We start from the raw sequence: 16,626 nt of genomic DNA on the forward strand, positions 1-16,626 counted from the left end.
GAGAGGCCCAGGGCGCAATGTTTCTTTATATATCTGTAATTAAAATTGTGAAATATAATGTTCATAACGGAAAGTGCGTAAGACAATCTGTAGTTTAAAACATCCATGCAACCTCCAGTCAAGTAAAGAAACAGAGTATTGCCAGAATTTCAGAAGCTGTGTTTCCTTTTCTAATCACAGCTCTCCCTTGAGGAAGTCTCCCCTAGACCTAGAGATTACTATAATCCTGACTTTATGGTAATCATTGCTTTTCTTTTCTTTAGTTTCACCCAAGTATATATTTCTAAATGATATAGTTTTGCTTATTTTTAAATATTGCTGTATGTGTTAGTTTGGTTTTGCTTCTATTCAGTGGATGCTTTGGTAAGTATATATGTTAATTCAATTTCATTGCTGAATACATTGTATAAACATACCTCAATTTATTCATTCTGCTTTTTTTAACTCTTTTTTTTTTTTTTAATTTTAGAGAGAGCATAGGAGTGGGGGAGGGGGCAGATGGAGAGAGAGAAAGAATCTTAAGCAGGCTCCATACTCAACACATATCCCTATGTGGGGCTCAATCCCACAATACTGGGATCCTGACCTGAGCCAAAACTAAGTCAGCCACTCAACCGACTGAGCCACCCGGGTGCCCCTATCCATTGTTGGACCTTTGGATTATTATAGTTTTGGGTGATTACAAATAATGCTGCTCTCAATATCCTTATACATATATCCTAGCATACATAAATGTTTTTTTCTGGAATATAATTTTATGAATGAATTTCTGGGATTATTGAGTGCTCATATTATCACATTTATTCAGTAATGGCAAACTGCTTTCCAAAGTGATTGTACCAATTTCCACTCCCACCAGCAATGTTTGAGAGTTCCTAGTGCTCTGTAACCTTACCAACCCTTAGCAGCTTCAGATTATTTAATTTTGAATATATGGTAAGTATCTAGTTGTCTCTCAAGGAAGGTTCCCATAAGCTGCCACATGCCACTTCTGCTTACATTTTGTTGGTTAGGCCCTAGTCAGCTGGTCACTCTTAGCTGTAATAAAGGCTGAAAGATTTATCGTTTATTCTGGACAGTCGTGTGCATAGTTACAACTTGGAGATTCTATTATTAAAATAAGCAAAGAACAGATTTTTTTGAGAAATATATAGTAGTTTCTGCCACATTAAAAATAATAAAAATAGCTAACTTTATTGAGTACTTATTATGTGCCAAGCACTATTCTAAACACTTTGCAACTACTTATAAACTAGATACTATATTACAAACCCCAGTTTACAGATTAAAAACCTGGGACATTGAAAAGTATCTTTCCTAAGATTAAACAACTAAAAAGTATGAAACAGAATTGCAAATCCAAGTAGCCTATTTCAGAGTTCATGCTTTTAGCTAGGCCATAGACTCTTTAAAAGGAATATTTGCTTTTGTTCTGACGTATATTTTATGAAGATTTTCCTCCTGCTTATCTTTGGAAATTTATAGAACTAGTTTTCTTTATATATCTGTAGTGAATTTCATCATAAATAAGTCATCTGTGGTATTTTTTTCCTCAGATATATCTGCATCATTTCTAAAATGATGCATATGAAAAGAATCTTACTTAGAACAATTACTTTTCCCTATAAATTTTAATTAAATTTTAATGCACCATTATTTGCACTATTGTTTTGTATCTATTATTTATTTATTTATATATTTTTAAAAGTTTATTTATTTTGAGAGAACAAGAGTGAGCATGCATGCATGGGGAAGGAGCAGAGGGAGAAGGAGGGAGAGAATCTCAAGCAGGCTCCATGCCCAGTGCAGAGCCCAATGCAAGCTCCCAACCAGGAGATCACAATCTGAGTAGAAATCGAGAGTTGGACACTTAACTGACTGAGCCACCCAGGCGCCCCTCATTTTGTATCTAGATGGAAATAAAATATGTTTAAAACACTTGAATATAAACTAAGCTGAGGAGACATAAGGGAAGCTGGAAAAACCCTTTACTCTTCAGATCAATTCCACACATTCGTGGAAATGTCTTATAATAATATAGACTTCGTTGTTGTATTCACATGTTATGCTGTTGAGGACAAAGTAGTGATGTTTCAGGTTTACTGAGAACATACTTTGTGCCAGGCACAATGTTAGACATTGAAGATGCAAAAATAAGGAAAACACATCTTAGCCTTTGAGAAGCTTACAAATCTTTGTCTGATGTTGCTCTTATTTTTTTAATGTTTATTTATTTTTGAGAGAGTGAGACACAGAGTGTGAGAGGGAGAGGGTCAGAGAAAGAGGGAGACACAGAATCTGAAGCAGGCTCCAGGCTCTGAGCTGCCAGCACAGAGCCCGATGTAGGGCTCGAACTCACTAACGGCGAGATCAGACCTGAGCCGAAGTCAGACGCTCAACAGACTGAGCCACCCAGGCACCCCTGTTGCTCTTATTTTTCAATTTTCTTTTCTTCAGGCAATTCTGTACACTGCCGCCAGGGTGACATTTCTGAAACAACTGAGAACATCACTCCCCTGCTCAAACTTCATAATTTATCAAATACAGGATGAAATCTGAAATTCTTAGCATAGAACAATTACTCCACCCCATTTACTATGGAATCCTGAACAATTGGCCATTCTTTGAATATCTCTCAGATCCTCTGAATTCCAGGTCTTTGTTCCTGCTGTTTTATTTGTATTCTGATCATACATTGTAACCCTATTTATTCTATAGGGTTTAGTTTGAATGTTTCCTCCTCCCACTTAGAATTAGTTGTTACCTTTTTGGCACTCTTATAGTTTTTCTCAGTATCCCACTTTGGGCAGTTTTCATACTTTACATTATAATTGTTTTGTTCATGTCCACCTCTCCTATCAGATTGTTGTTTTCTTGAGATTGTGGACCACGGACCACATTTTAATTATCTTTATACACTTTGTAATACTAGCATAATTCCTTAATGCTCTAAAATAGATATTTAATTCACTACTTAAAATTTGGCACTAGGTCATTTTGAAATAATCAAAAATTTTCTTGCATTTTGTATTAAGTATAGGCTTTCAGCATTTTTGCAGGAGCATTAATGTGTATGAAATATTACACACACATACACACACACATCAGCCAAAGTGAACATGACATAAATATGGCAGATAATCAATTTGAGACAGAGTTGCAGATTAGTCTGAATCAGATTATGCAGACAATCTGGATATATGGAATGAAATAATATTGCACAAATGTGTTGCATAAGTAATTTGTCTTGTGGTTGCTAATTTGTGGGTGTAGTCTCACATACTATCTTTTGATCAAGGGACTATTTTACATTAGTAGGATGAGAGATATATTTTGGCAAAACATATTTAATCTAATTAAACTAGAATATAATGATAAACTGGTAGCATTAACATGTAAAGAAATTTTCACAAGTATAGAAGGGAAGCCTAATATTTCATATTCATGTAGTTTACATTTTTTTCAAATACAGAAGCCAAATGTTATTGTAGCCTACTTTTGAAACATCTCTTTCTCTAAACGCTATCACCTTTCTCTTCCATATGTTGAACCCTTCAAAATTTTTCCGATTATGAGCAATCTCATATCTCATATGTGTATCATATCTTTTACACATATTGAAAAATTCACTTAAGCTAAGTTTCTGGCCAGGATAAAAACTTTATCCATGCTTAGACTTGATTCTGTTCCCTCAAAGAAGACTTACGCTGGAGTAAACGGTCCATTTCCTTCTGAAAAATGGAAGAGCTAACTCTATCTACACTTTAACATTTCCCTTGGGTAGTTTGTCCTAACGCTTCTTGTATTTTATGGTCCAGTGAAATTAAGCCATTTGCCCAAAATTACGTAGGGGGGATAGGAACACAGGTCTTCTGACTTCCACACAGGGAGGTGAAATTGTTCAGTCATCGACTTATCCATTAGTTATTTTCAAGCACATATTATATGCCAAGAATATGCTAGCTGGGGAGAGCAAATGACTCTACTCTTGTCAATGTGACAGGGAAAATAAGATATTTTCATAAATAACTAGTTATTCCCTGAGGAAATTAATGTCATAAGAGTTACAGGAGCTTAAAAGGGAAATAATGTTTTATTGTTTTAATAAATAAGTTGGAGAGATACAGAAGAGTAATTGAGTAGATAACTCATTTAGCTATTTCGCCAGATTAACCACACCTATGGGAAATCTAGCTGTTTGAACCACAAAAACATAACAGCACCACTGTGTACCTAATGGAAAATGAAGTGACTTATAAAATAAATAACTTCTCAAGGCCTAAACTGCAAATTCAAACTACAATAAGTTATAACAAATATCCAGGGTAGCCAATATCATCCTTATAAGAGATGGGAAAACTATTTCTCTTTTTCTCTCCAAAAGAAGTCTTAATGTTGTTTCATAAACAGCAATTCTCACCACTTCATTTTTTTTTTTTTTTGAAAGAGAGAGAGAATGCCCATGCACTTACGCACACAAGCAGAGGACAGGCAGAGGCAGAGGGAAAGAGAGAATCTCAAGCAGGCTCCTTGCCCAGTGTGGAGCCCAATGCAGAGCCTGACGTGGGGATCTATGTCACAACCGTTAGATCATGACCTGAGCTGAAATAAAGAGTTGGACGCTTAACTGACTGAGCCACCCAGTCAAAATTCATATTTTGAATTTAGACCCAATATTTTACCTCACAATGTAAGTTAATTTAACAAATAAATTTTGAACACCTACTATGTGCTTGGTATGTACAAACTTAATAGTTTAGTAACTTGTGTTGTCTTTTACAGGAGAGAAAAAAAAAGAATAGCCAGAAGCAATATCTAACACTATTGACCACTTAATCTTTTAAATATATTTCTCTTTTGGCTTCTAGCTTCCTGATTTCTCTCACCTGTTCCACATCTGGACTCTCTTTAATTTGGGGAGAAAATAATAAAACCATAATATCAGGCTCATTGGTTCCACTACATATATATGTTATGCAACTTCAGCTTGTCCTCCAATGCCAACTCTCAATCATTTTTTCTCCTTGTGTATATATATATATACATACACGCACACACACACATATATACACATATATATGTATATGTATGTGCCAGCAATGTTCAAGATTTGAGAAATGGAGTCTCAAGACAATGTCCATATCTTTAGGCCCCTTGTCATATTCCAACAACTAGATCAGTGGTTCTCATTTGAGGTGATTTTGCCTTCCAGAGGGCATTTGGGCATATCTGGAGACGTTTTTGGTTGTCACAACTTGGGGAAGGGGTGCTACTGGCTATTGGCAGAGGCCAGGATCCTGCTAAACATTCTAAAATTAAGAGGAAAATCCACCACCTCCCTTAAATAAGAATTATCCAGCCCAAACTGTCAACCTAGTGCCTAGTGCCTTGGCCTAGTGCCAAGGTTGAGAAATCCTGATCTTAACTGATTAAAGACTAAACTATATCCACACTCTTCTATTCATATATAAACCACTTACCCCATTCCCTGGAGATGAGTTCACATTCTTCTTGAAGGAGAAATTGTGTTCCTTCACTTTTCACTTTTTTGTCTCAAAATGTCTATATAGTCAGTCTCATTTGGCATTTTCTTCTTTCTCTGGATAAGTATTGTTCTTTGTTTTCAAGACTAATCTCTTTCAATATTTGTCCTACCCTATTTTCCAAATTATTTATGCTACTGACAAAAATGCATTCTGTATCACAGAATAAAACAGATAAGAAATCAGAGTACTGTTCCCTCTGGATTCTTTATATCCTACCCACTCACCAGCTCCAGAATTCAGTTGATAGATTATTTCCTCTCATGTATATCTTTAATCTCTCCCCTATAATGGATTCTCTCTGTGTCTAAAAAGTACTTAATTATATCCCATCTTAAAATGTTCTTTAAAACTCTTATTTTTGATCTTTCTGTTGTTAAATTATCTGTATTACTTAGGACTCCTATACTTTTCTCCTAACTGTTCACCCAGCCTCTAATTAAGTCTGCATAGTGCTGTAGAATTTAGATTTTGTCAACTACTCTCATCAAAGTCCTCTAGTAGTCAACCAATGCCTGTACATAATAACTATGCCATATAAAGCATCTTTTATTTACAAGATACTGTGCTTGGAACTTGACTTAAATCAGTTATTAATATCTCCATCATATAGATGAGAAACTGAGGATTAGAGAGGTTAAGTGACTTTCTCAAAACTCTATAGCTAGGTAGGAAGTGAGGAGCCAATTTAAAACCAAGTCAGTCTTATGTCAAAGTCTGTACACAACTCTTCATTCCCTAAGGAATCAAGTCCAGATTCCTGAGTTTGGCCTTCAGTCTTCAAGTTTTTTCCAGGTACTGCTGACCTTCATCCACCCTATATTCTTGTTAAAGTACTGTTGTCTCTGCATACTCTTTTTGCTTTCTTTTCTCCTATTTGCTCCCACTCATATCATACCCTCTGTCTTTGTTATCCTTTTCACATGGCTCTAGAGTTCCAAATAGTGACCCACTTTCAAGCCCAACTCAAGCTTCCCAGCCGAGTTCCCTAACCTCTGATCTTTTCCTTTTTTTGTTTTTTCCTGGTGAAATTTTTCTCACAAATTTTGTTATTATAAATTACGTATATGCTTTTTTGCTCATTCTCTATTCCTGCCTCCTTTAGAGCAGGAACTTGTTATGTGATAGTAACATAGTTTTGGGTAGAATTTTACAAGCACTCTTTCATATATGTTAAGAACCTGGCAAAGAGCAAGAGCTCAATAAATGTTTGTTTGCCTGTTTGGGTCTGATCTTCAGAGCAGTTCTCCAAGGTATTATTATACTTTACTAACAGATAAGAAAATTGAGGCTCAGAGAGATCAAGTGACCTGCCAAAGGGCAGAAATATTCCAGGATGACCCAAGCTCTAACGCAAAAGTTTTGTCTTTAATTGGGGGTTCTTTCTACTATACTACTTAGGACTTTAGAAGTTTGATTCCCCAGTATGTCCTAGCTCTATGCCTTGGTCTTAGTAGTACTGAATATGAGCTGAATGAATGAGTAAATGTCTGTTAAGAACATATTCTTTGATGTTGAAAGTCATGAGAGATTTCTTGGCCACCAAGAATAAGAGCACTTTAGGATGTGACTCATACTCATACATAATACTTATTATTCATTTAGACAGAAAGAAAACAAACCCACCCATTGTGATAAAATATCTTAGGTAACATTAGGTTGAAGTCTGTATTATTATCCACTTAAGAACACCTGTACCACATGACTTTGACAAACAAGCTTTTATGTGATTTAAAATCAGTAAGTAGGAAAAAATTCAGAATAATTTTTCAATTTTTGTTTTTCATTTTTATGTAGGTACATTTATCATTCTCTTTCCTTATTGTCTCTACTTTTGGGGTCATGTTTAGAAAGGTCACCTCTATCCCAAAAATTATACAGATACTCTAATATATTTTCTTCTACTGTTTTTATCATGTCATTCTTTACATTTAGAATCTCTGGGATTGTGTCTAAGTATGTGTATGTGTTTCTATGTATGTGTATAAGGCATGAAATAGGTTTCTAATTTAATATTTTCTTAAATAGTTCAATGAGTTATTTATTGATTTTCCCTTCTGATTTAAATTACATCTTTATCATATACTTCCATATACTAAATTCTTACATATATATAAACTTTCAAGAATTTTTTAAAGTTTATTTATTTATTTTGAGGTGGGGGTGGGGCAGAGAGAGAGGAAGACAGAGAATCCCAAAGCAGGCTCTGCGCTGTCAGTACAGAGCCCAATACAGGGCTTGAACTCGTGAACCATGAGCCACCCAGGTTTTCTTCCAGAGTTTTAATTTATTCTGTTGATGGTTTACTCCTGAGCTGTTTTTATTTATTAATTTACATGGTTTTAATTATTAAAATTTTAATTTCTGGGCAGCAGTCTCATTCACTATTCTTTTTTCTTTTAATTCCTTTTAATGTACTGTTGGATTCAATTTGCTAGTATCTTGTTGAGAATTTTTGCATTCGTGTTCATCAGGGATATCGGCCTATAACTCTCCTTTTTAGTGGGGTCTTTGTCTGGTTTTGGAATCAAGGTCATACTGGCCTCATAGAATGAGTTTCCTTCCATTTCTATTTTTGTAATAGTTTGAGAAGAATAGGTATTAACTCTTCTTTAAATGTTTGGTAGAATCCCCCTGGGAAGCCATCTGGCCCTGGACTATTGTTTGTTGGGAGAATTTTTGATTACTGATTCAATTTCTTTACTGGTTATGGGTCTGTTCAAATTTTCTATTTCTTCCTGTTTGAGTTTTGGTAGTTTGTATGTTTGTAGGAATTTGTCTATGTTTTCCAGATTGCCCAGTTTGTTGGCATATAATTTTTCATAATCTTCTTTTGAAATTGTTTGTATTTCTGTGGTGCTGGTTGTGATCTCTCCTCTTTCATTTACCACGATCAAGTGGGATTTATTCTTGGCCTGCAGGAGTGGTTTAATATTCACAAATCAATCAGTGTGATTCACTACATTAGTAAAAAAAGGATAAGAATGATATGATCCTTTCAATAGATGCAGAAAAAGCATTTGACTAAATCCAGCATCGATTCTTGATAAAAACCCTCAGCAAAGTAGGGATAGATAGAACATACCTCAACATCATAAAGGCCATATACGAAAGACCCACAACTAATATCATCCTCAGTGGGGAAAAACTGAGAGGTTTTCATCTATGGTCAGCAAGACAGGGATGTCCACTCTTACCATTACTATTTAACATAGTACCAGAAGTCTTAGCCTCAGTGATCAGACAACAAAAGGAAATTAAAGGCATCCAAATTGGCAAGGAAGAAGCCAGACTTTCACAATTCACAGACAACATAACACTTTATGTAGGAAACCCAGAAGACTCCACAAAAAAATTGGAAGCACTAATACATAAATTCAGCAAAGTTGCAGGATACACAATCGGTGTACAGAAATCTGTTGCATTTCTATACACCAATTATGAAGCAGCAGAGAAAGAAATCAAGGAACCAATCCCATTTACAACTGCACCAAAACCAGTAAGATACCTAGGAATAATTTTAACCTAACAGGTAAAAGAACTGTATGCTGAAAACTATAGAACACTTAGGAAAGAAATTGAAGAGGATACAAAGAAAAGAAAACATTCTGTGCTCATGGATTGGAAGAAAAAACATTGTTAAAATATTTATACTATGCAAAGCAGTCCACACATTTAATGCTTTTCCTATTAAAATACCACCAGCATTTTTCACAGTGCTAGAACAAACAATCCTAAAATTTGTATGGAACCACAAAAGACCCCGAATAGCCAAAACAATCTTGAAAAAGAAAAGCAAAGCTGTAGGCTTCACGATTCCAGACTTCCAGCTATATTACAAAGCTGTAGTTTAAGACAGTACGTTACTGGCGCGCGCGCGCGCGCACACACACACACACACACACACACACACACACACACACACAGATCGATGTAACAGAATAGAAAACCCAGAAATAGACCCACAACTATATGGTCAACTGATCTTTGACTAAGCAGTAAAGAATATCTGATGGTAAAAAGACAGTCTCTTCAACAAATGTTATTGGGAAAACTGCAAAGCAACATGGAGAAGAATGAAACTGGACCACTTTCTTACACCATACACAAAAACAAATTCAAAATAGATGAAAGATCTAAATGTGAGATAGGAAACCATCAAAATCCTGGAGGAGAACACAGGCAGCAACCTTTGACCTCGTTCGGAGCAACTTCTTACTAGACATGTCAATGGAGGCAAAGGAAACAAAAGCAAAAATGAACTATTGGGACTTCATCAAGATAAACTTCTGCATATTGAAGGAAACAACGACAAAACTAAAACGCAGCCTATGAAATGGGAGAAGATAGTTGCAAATGACATCTGATAAAGGATGAGTATCCAAAATCTATAGAGAACTTATCAAACTCAACACCCAAAAAACAAATAACCCAGTTAAGAAATGGGCTGAAGATATGAATAGATATTTTCCAAAGAAGTCATCCAGATGTCTAAAATATATATTTTCCAAAGAAGACATCCAGACACATGAAAAGATGCTCAACATCACTCATCATCAGAGAAATACAAATCAAAACCACAATGAGATACCACCTCATACCTATCAGAATGGCCACAATTAACCAGCAAACAACAGATGTTTGTGAAGATGCAGAGAAAGGAGAACCCTCTTACACTGTTGGTGGGAATGCAAACTGGTGCAGCCACTCTGGAGAACAGTATGGAGGTTCCTCAAAAAGTTAAAAATAGAACTACCCTACAATCCAACAATTGCACTAAGTATTTACCCAACCCAAAGGATACAAAAATACAGATTGAAAGGGGTACACACACCCTGATGTTTATAGCAGCATTATCAACAATAGCCAAATTATGGAAAGAGCCCAAGTATCCATCAACTGATGAATGGATAAAGAACACACACACACACACACACACACACAATGGAATGTTACTCAGCCATCAAAATAATGAAATCTTTCCATTTGCAACAATGTGGTTGGAGCTAGAGTGTATTATGCTAAGCAAAATAAGTCAAGTCAGAGAAAGACAAATACCATTTGATTTCACTCATGTGAAATTTAGGGAACAAAATGGATAAACATATGGGAAGGAAAAAGAAAAGAGAGAGAGGGAAGCCAACCATAAGAGACTCTTAACAATAGAAAACAAACTGAGGGTTGACAGAGCGAAGTGGGTGGGGAATGGACTAAATGGGTGACAGGTATTAAGGAGGGCACTTGTTATCATGAGTATTGGGTGTTGTATGTAAGTGATGAATCACGTAATTCTACTCCTGAAACCAATATTACACTATATGTTAACTAGAATTTAAATTAAAATTTGGAAAAATAGGAAAAAAACCTCTTGATTTCTGCTTAGGTCGTGATCTCACAGTTCATGGGATCAAGCCCTGAGTTGGGCTCTGCACTGACAAGGCAGTTTCCTTCTCTGTTTCCTTCTCTCTTTGCCTCTCTCTCTCTCTCTCTTTGTAAAAATAAATAAACTTTAAAAAATGTTGGAACGAGGGGCACCTGGGTGGCTCAGTCGGTTAAGCCTCCGACTTCGGCTTGGGTCATGATCTCGCGGTCCGTGAGTTCGAGCCCCGCATCGGGCTCTGTGCTGACAGCTCAGAGCCTGGAGCCTGTTTCGGATTCTGTGTCTCCCTCTCTCTCAGACCCTCCCCCGTTCATGCTCTGTCTCTCTCTGTCTCAAAAATAAATAAACGTTAAAAAAATTTAAAAAAAATGTTGGAACAAAATTTTTTTTAAGTTTCCTGGCTATCCTCTAAGGTTTATTCTTAATAAACATAAGAAATATTTTGTCAAGATCCCACATCTTCTTTTTCTGGGATTCTGATTGAGATGAAATAAAAGTGATGGATTCATTTGGAGAATTGACACATTTTAATATAGAGTCTTCAGAATCAGAGAACCTGATATGGTTTTCCATTTACTCAAGTCTTATGTCATTTTCCCCAATTACTTTAATTTTTTTTAACATTTGCTTTATTTTATTTTAAAAAAATGTTTAATGTTTATTTATTTTTGAGAGAGAGAGGGAGCAAAAGAGGGGCAGAGAGAGAGGGAACACAGAATCCGAAGCAGGCTCCAGGCTCTGAACTGTCAGCACAGAGCCTGACACGGGGCTCAAGCTCAAGAACTGTGAGATCATGACCTGAGCCAAAGTCGGACACTTAACCGACTGAGCCACCCAGGCTCCCCACATTTGTTTTATTTTTTAATATTTATTTATTTTGAGAGAGAGAGGGTCTGTGTGTGTGTGTGTGTGTGTGTGTGTGTGTGTGTGTGTGTGTGTGCAAGTGAGGGAGGGGCAGAGAGAGAGGGAGAGAGAATCCCACAGCAGGCTCCATGCTGTCAACCCCAAGTCTGAAATGGGGCTCCCTCAGGAAACATGAGATCATGTCCTGAGCTGAAATCAAGTTGGATGCTCAACCGACTGAGCCACCCAGGAACCCCCGCAATAATTTTATAATTTTACAGTTTCTGTGTTTGTGTGTATGTGCATGCATACTTCAATAGAATATAGTGCTCTAGTACTTATATGCAAGAATCAGCCACCTGAGTTTCAAACTCAGCTATGCCATTTACTAGCCATGTAACCTGTTCTTTCACCCTTTTGTGTTTGTTCTTTATTTCCCCTCTCCTATAATATGGGCGATGATAATAGTGCCTCTTAGAGTTATCATGAAGATTAAATGGATTAATGTATCTAAAACACTGAAGACAGTATCTGGCACATAGTAAGTACTCCATAAGTACTACCTATGATTACATGTGTATATATGCTATACACATTTCTTGTTATTTATTTGTGTTTTATATACTATTATTAAAAAGGGGATTTTTTTCTATTCTCTTCTTATGGGTGGTCATTTTATTAATTTTGATTATGGAGTGCAATCTCAATCAACACTAAATTTTGAAATTTCAGCCTCCAGAGGGCTCCCCTTTCCTGTGAATTATTGTCATTCTCATAACTTCTTTTTTAAGAATTTTGTGTCGCTTAGAGCCAAGTGATGAAGAGGAAAATGTGTATGTGATGCATTTGAAAGGTCAAGTAAGATAAATAAGATCAACAACTAGTCCATTGAAAATACTAACAGGACTGGGGCGCCTGGGTGGCTCAATTGGTTAAGCATCCGACTTCAGCTCAGGTCAGGGTCTCACAGTTTGTGGGTTCGAGCCCACGTGTGTCAGCTGTGCTGACAGCCCAGAGCCTGGATCCTGCTTCAGATTTTGTGCCTCCAGCTCTCTGCCCCTCCCCCACTTGCACTCTGTCTCTCTCAAAACTAAATAAATGTTTAAAAAAAAATTTAATAAAAATAATAAAAAAAGAAAATACTAACAGGACAAGCAATCTTCTTGCAAAACTGAAGAAAGAAAAAACAGCTGAAAATGTAAAAACAAAAAAGGAATTAACAGAAACATAAATATCCAAGAAGTTTAAAAATTATAAGAATACTCAAAGTTTAACCTGTCAATAAAGTGAAAATTTTGACAACTTATCTGAGAAATATAAGTTATGTAAAGTGATACAAGTAGAGGCAGAAAACTTGAATTAGTCAACAACATAGGAGAAATGGGAAATGTTACCAAAGTTCTACCACTAGGTCAAGATGTTTTTAAACATGGATTCTCTCAAAACTTTTAGGAGCAATGTTATTATAGAACATTGGAAAAGATGAAAAACTTTATTATAACTCATTAAACAAAGCTAACATAACTATGAAACCAGATTAGTGAGGAATAGAAGAAGAAAAAACTATAGGCCAATCTTAATAATGAAATAAATGCAGAAATCCTAAATAAAACATTAACAAATTGAATATAACAGCATTTTAAAAGTTGAATGTACTGTGATCCAAATAGATTTTATTCCAGGAATGCAAATATAGCTCAGTATATTAAGACATGAGCCTCTTATGATTTGCAGCTAAATAACAAGTAAATCTTTAAATATTTCATGGCATTTTTCTCCTAATATTATCCTGCTTTGCTACTTTGTTTGATCATCTCGGCCTAGAACATCTTCTTCTCTGTCCAGGAAACTCCTACTTCTCTTTAAAGACTCAACGTAAGTCATCTCGGTCTCCTTCTCTGACACCGCCTTACCTGAGGCTAAGAAGATACTGCTCTTATACACTTCCACAATACCTTGTATTTACCTCTATTACAGACTTACTATACTGTTCTATAAATGCTGGTTAACTTGTTTATCTCCCCTACCAAATTGTGAACTCTTGAGATACAGTCAATTTAGTTCTGTGTTGGGGCGCCTGGGTGGCTCAGTCAGTAGAGCATCCAACTTCGGCTCAGGTCATGATCTCACAGCTTGTGAGTTCGAGCCCTGTGTTGGGCTCTGTGCTGACAGCTCAGAGCCTGGAGCCTGCTTCTGCTTCTGTGTCTCCCTCTCTCTGCCCCTAACCCACTCACATTCTGTCTCTCTATGTTTAATCATGTTTTAAATAAACATTAAAAAAAATTTAGTTCTGTGTTTTGGAAGCCTGATATATAAATATTTGGCAAAATACACTGAGAGATATGCACAGAACAAAACTGGAAATAAAAAATGTTAGCCAATTACTATAAAAAGCTGTATTGGAGGACACGATTTTGATGTTTAGACTGGACTTCTTAATATTTCACCTTAGAAAAAAATCAAACTTCCTTTTCCTGTTGGAAGCAAAGTTGGGCAACCTCCCTGGAAAGCACTAGCTTCTTACCATATGGTAGAGAACACACTAGTGTTAACCTCCTCTGTCGGGAGCCTAGAAGATGCTAATGTATTTATTAATAGAATGTATTAATGTATTTATTAATCAAAAGTACTAATCAAGTCAGTCACTCTTCCCATGGTTAAGTTAGAGGTGAAGAGAAAGGCCAGGAGTTTTATTCTAACTGAAATGCTGCATGGAGACATGAAGCCAGAGAAATAGAGGATACCCCCTGTAATGGCTACCGAACCTAGGACATTTTCCTTTAGGACTTAGTTGCCTATGATTTCAGAGAAAAATTTCAATTGCAGTAACTATATTTAGCCTGAGTGCTCTCATTTAACTTAGCAGGTCTTTGTTTTTTAATTTATAATTTGATTGGTATGCTTCTTCAAATTTCTGTTGGAATAAGTGAAGTGAAAAAAGTAACCAAAAGACATGTAAATTTTCCTCACAAATCTACTTGCATTCTATTATGTTCTCTGTACTTTTTTCTAGTTAATGTAACATTGCTTTCAAGGCACTCTTAACAGGGAAACTGCTCCTTCTGTAGCCTCGTGAAATCGAATAAGAAGGAATTGTCATCTCCATATATTCTGGATCTATTTAACCTAGTAGCATGCTCTGCTAACACTGACAGACAAGGGGAGGGCCAGTAAATGTCAGAGAATGAGGACAGTATTGGAATATGAGCCCATTCACTTAGCATTTGTTTCACTAGCTTTTTCCCTCTGCTACCAATACAGATAGTAGCTGGAGATCTAACGGACAGTATAGTGATTATAGTCAACAATACTGTGTTATATACTTCAAAATTGCTAAGAGACTAGATCTTAAATGTTCTCAACACAAAAAAGAAATGATAATTATGTGATGTGTTGGAAGTTTTAGCTAAAGCTATGATGGTAATCATGTTGCAATATATAAATATCAAATCAACACATTGTACACCTTAAACTTGCTCAATATTACATGTCAGTTATATCTTAATAAAAAATAAAATGAAGATATGGTAATTTGTTTCACATATTGATGGACACTTATTTAGTGGCTATTCAAATAAAGCTGCTATGAATGTGTATGAGTCTTGGTGTGGCTGTGTTTTCATTTCTCTTGGATAAATAACTAGGAGTGAATGGCTGGCTCTTACGATTTGTGTATGTGTGTTTTTTTTTATACCATTGACATGTAACATTATAGTAGTTTCAGGTGCACAGCATAATGATTCAATATTTGTATACGTTGTGAAATAATCACCTCAATAAGTCCATCCATAACATTCATCTGACCACACAGTTACAATTTTTTGTGTGTGATGAACACTTTTAAGATCTATTCTGTTAACTTTCAAATACACAGTACAGTATTATTATTAACTATAGTCACCATGCTATATATTACATCCTAATAAATTATATCCTAATTTATTATCCTAATAAATTAGGATAATAAAATAAGATAATTTTATCCTATTATATCCAAATAAATTAGGATTTATTTATTTTGTAACGAAGTTTTTTCTTTTTTTATCTTTTTTTTCTTTAAAAAAAAATTTTTTTTTTGAGAGAGAGAGAGAGCATGAGCAGGGGAGGGGCAGAGAGAGAGGGAGACACAGAATCCCAAACAGGCTCCAGGCTCTGAGCTGTAAGCACAGAGCTTTACATAGGGTCGTACTCACAAACTGCGAGATTATGACCAGAATCAAAGTTGGACGCTTAACCAACTGAGCCACCCAGGCAACTCTATCTTTTTTTTCCCTTAATGTTTATTTTTGAGAGAGAGAGAGAGAACATGAGTGGGGGAGGGGTAGAGAGAGGGAGACACAGAATCCGAAGCAGGCTCCAGGCTGCAAGCTCTCAGCACGGAGCCTCACTTGGGGATCAAACCCACAAATCATGAGATCATGACCTGAGCCAAAGTCAGACACTTAACTGACTGAGCCACCCAGGAGCCCCTGGAAGTTTGTTTCTTTTGACCACCTTCACTCATTTCACCAGCCCCACAATCTCTGCCCTGGCAACAGCCAGTCTGTTCTTTGTATCTGGAAGTTTGTTTTTTATTTTATTTTTTAGATTCTGCATATAAGTGAGATCATACATTCATACATACATATTTAGAATCATATATATATGCATCTTATATATATGTGTGTATGTGTGTATATGTATGTGTGTGTGTGTATGTGTGTGTGTGTGTGTGTGTGTGTGTGTATATATATATATATATATATATATATATATATATATACATGCATCTTTTTTCCTCAATGTATTCTTTTGTTAAAAAACTTTTTTTTGGGGCACCTTGGTGGCTCAATCAGTTAAGCATCTGACTCTTGGTTTCGG

The sequence above is a fragment of the Panthera tigris genome, chromosome D4 (assembly GCF_018350195.1).
Source record: "Panthera tigris isolate Pti1 chromosome D4, P.tigris_Pti1_mat1.1, whole genome shotgun sequence".
Lineage (NCBI taxonomy): Eukaryota > Metazoa > Chordata > Mammalia > Carnivora > Felidae > Panthera > Panthera tigris.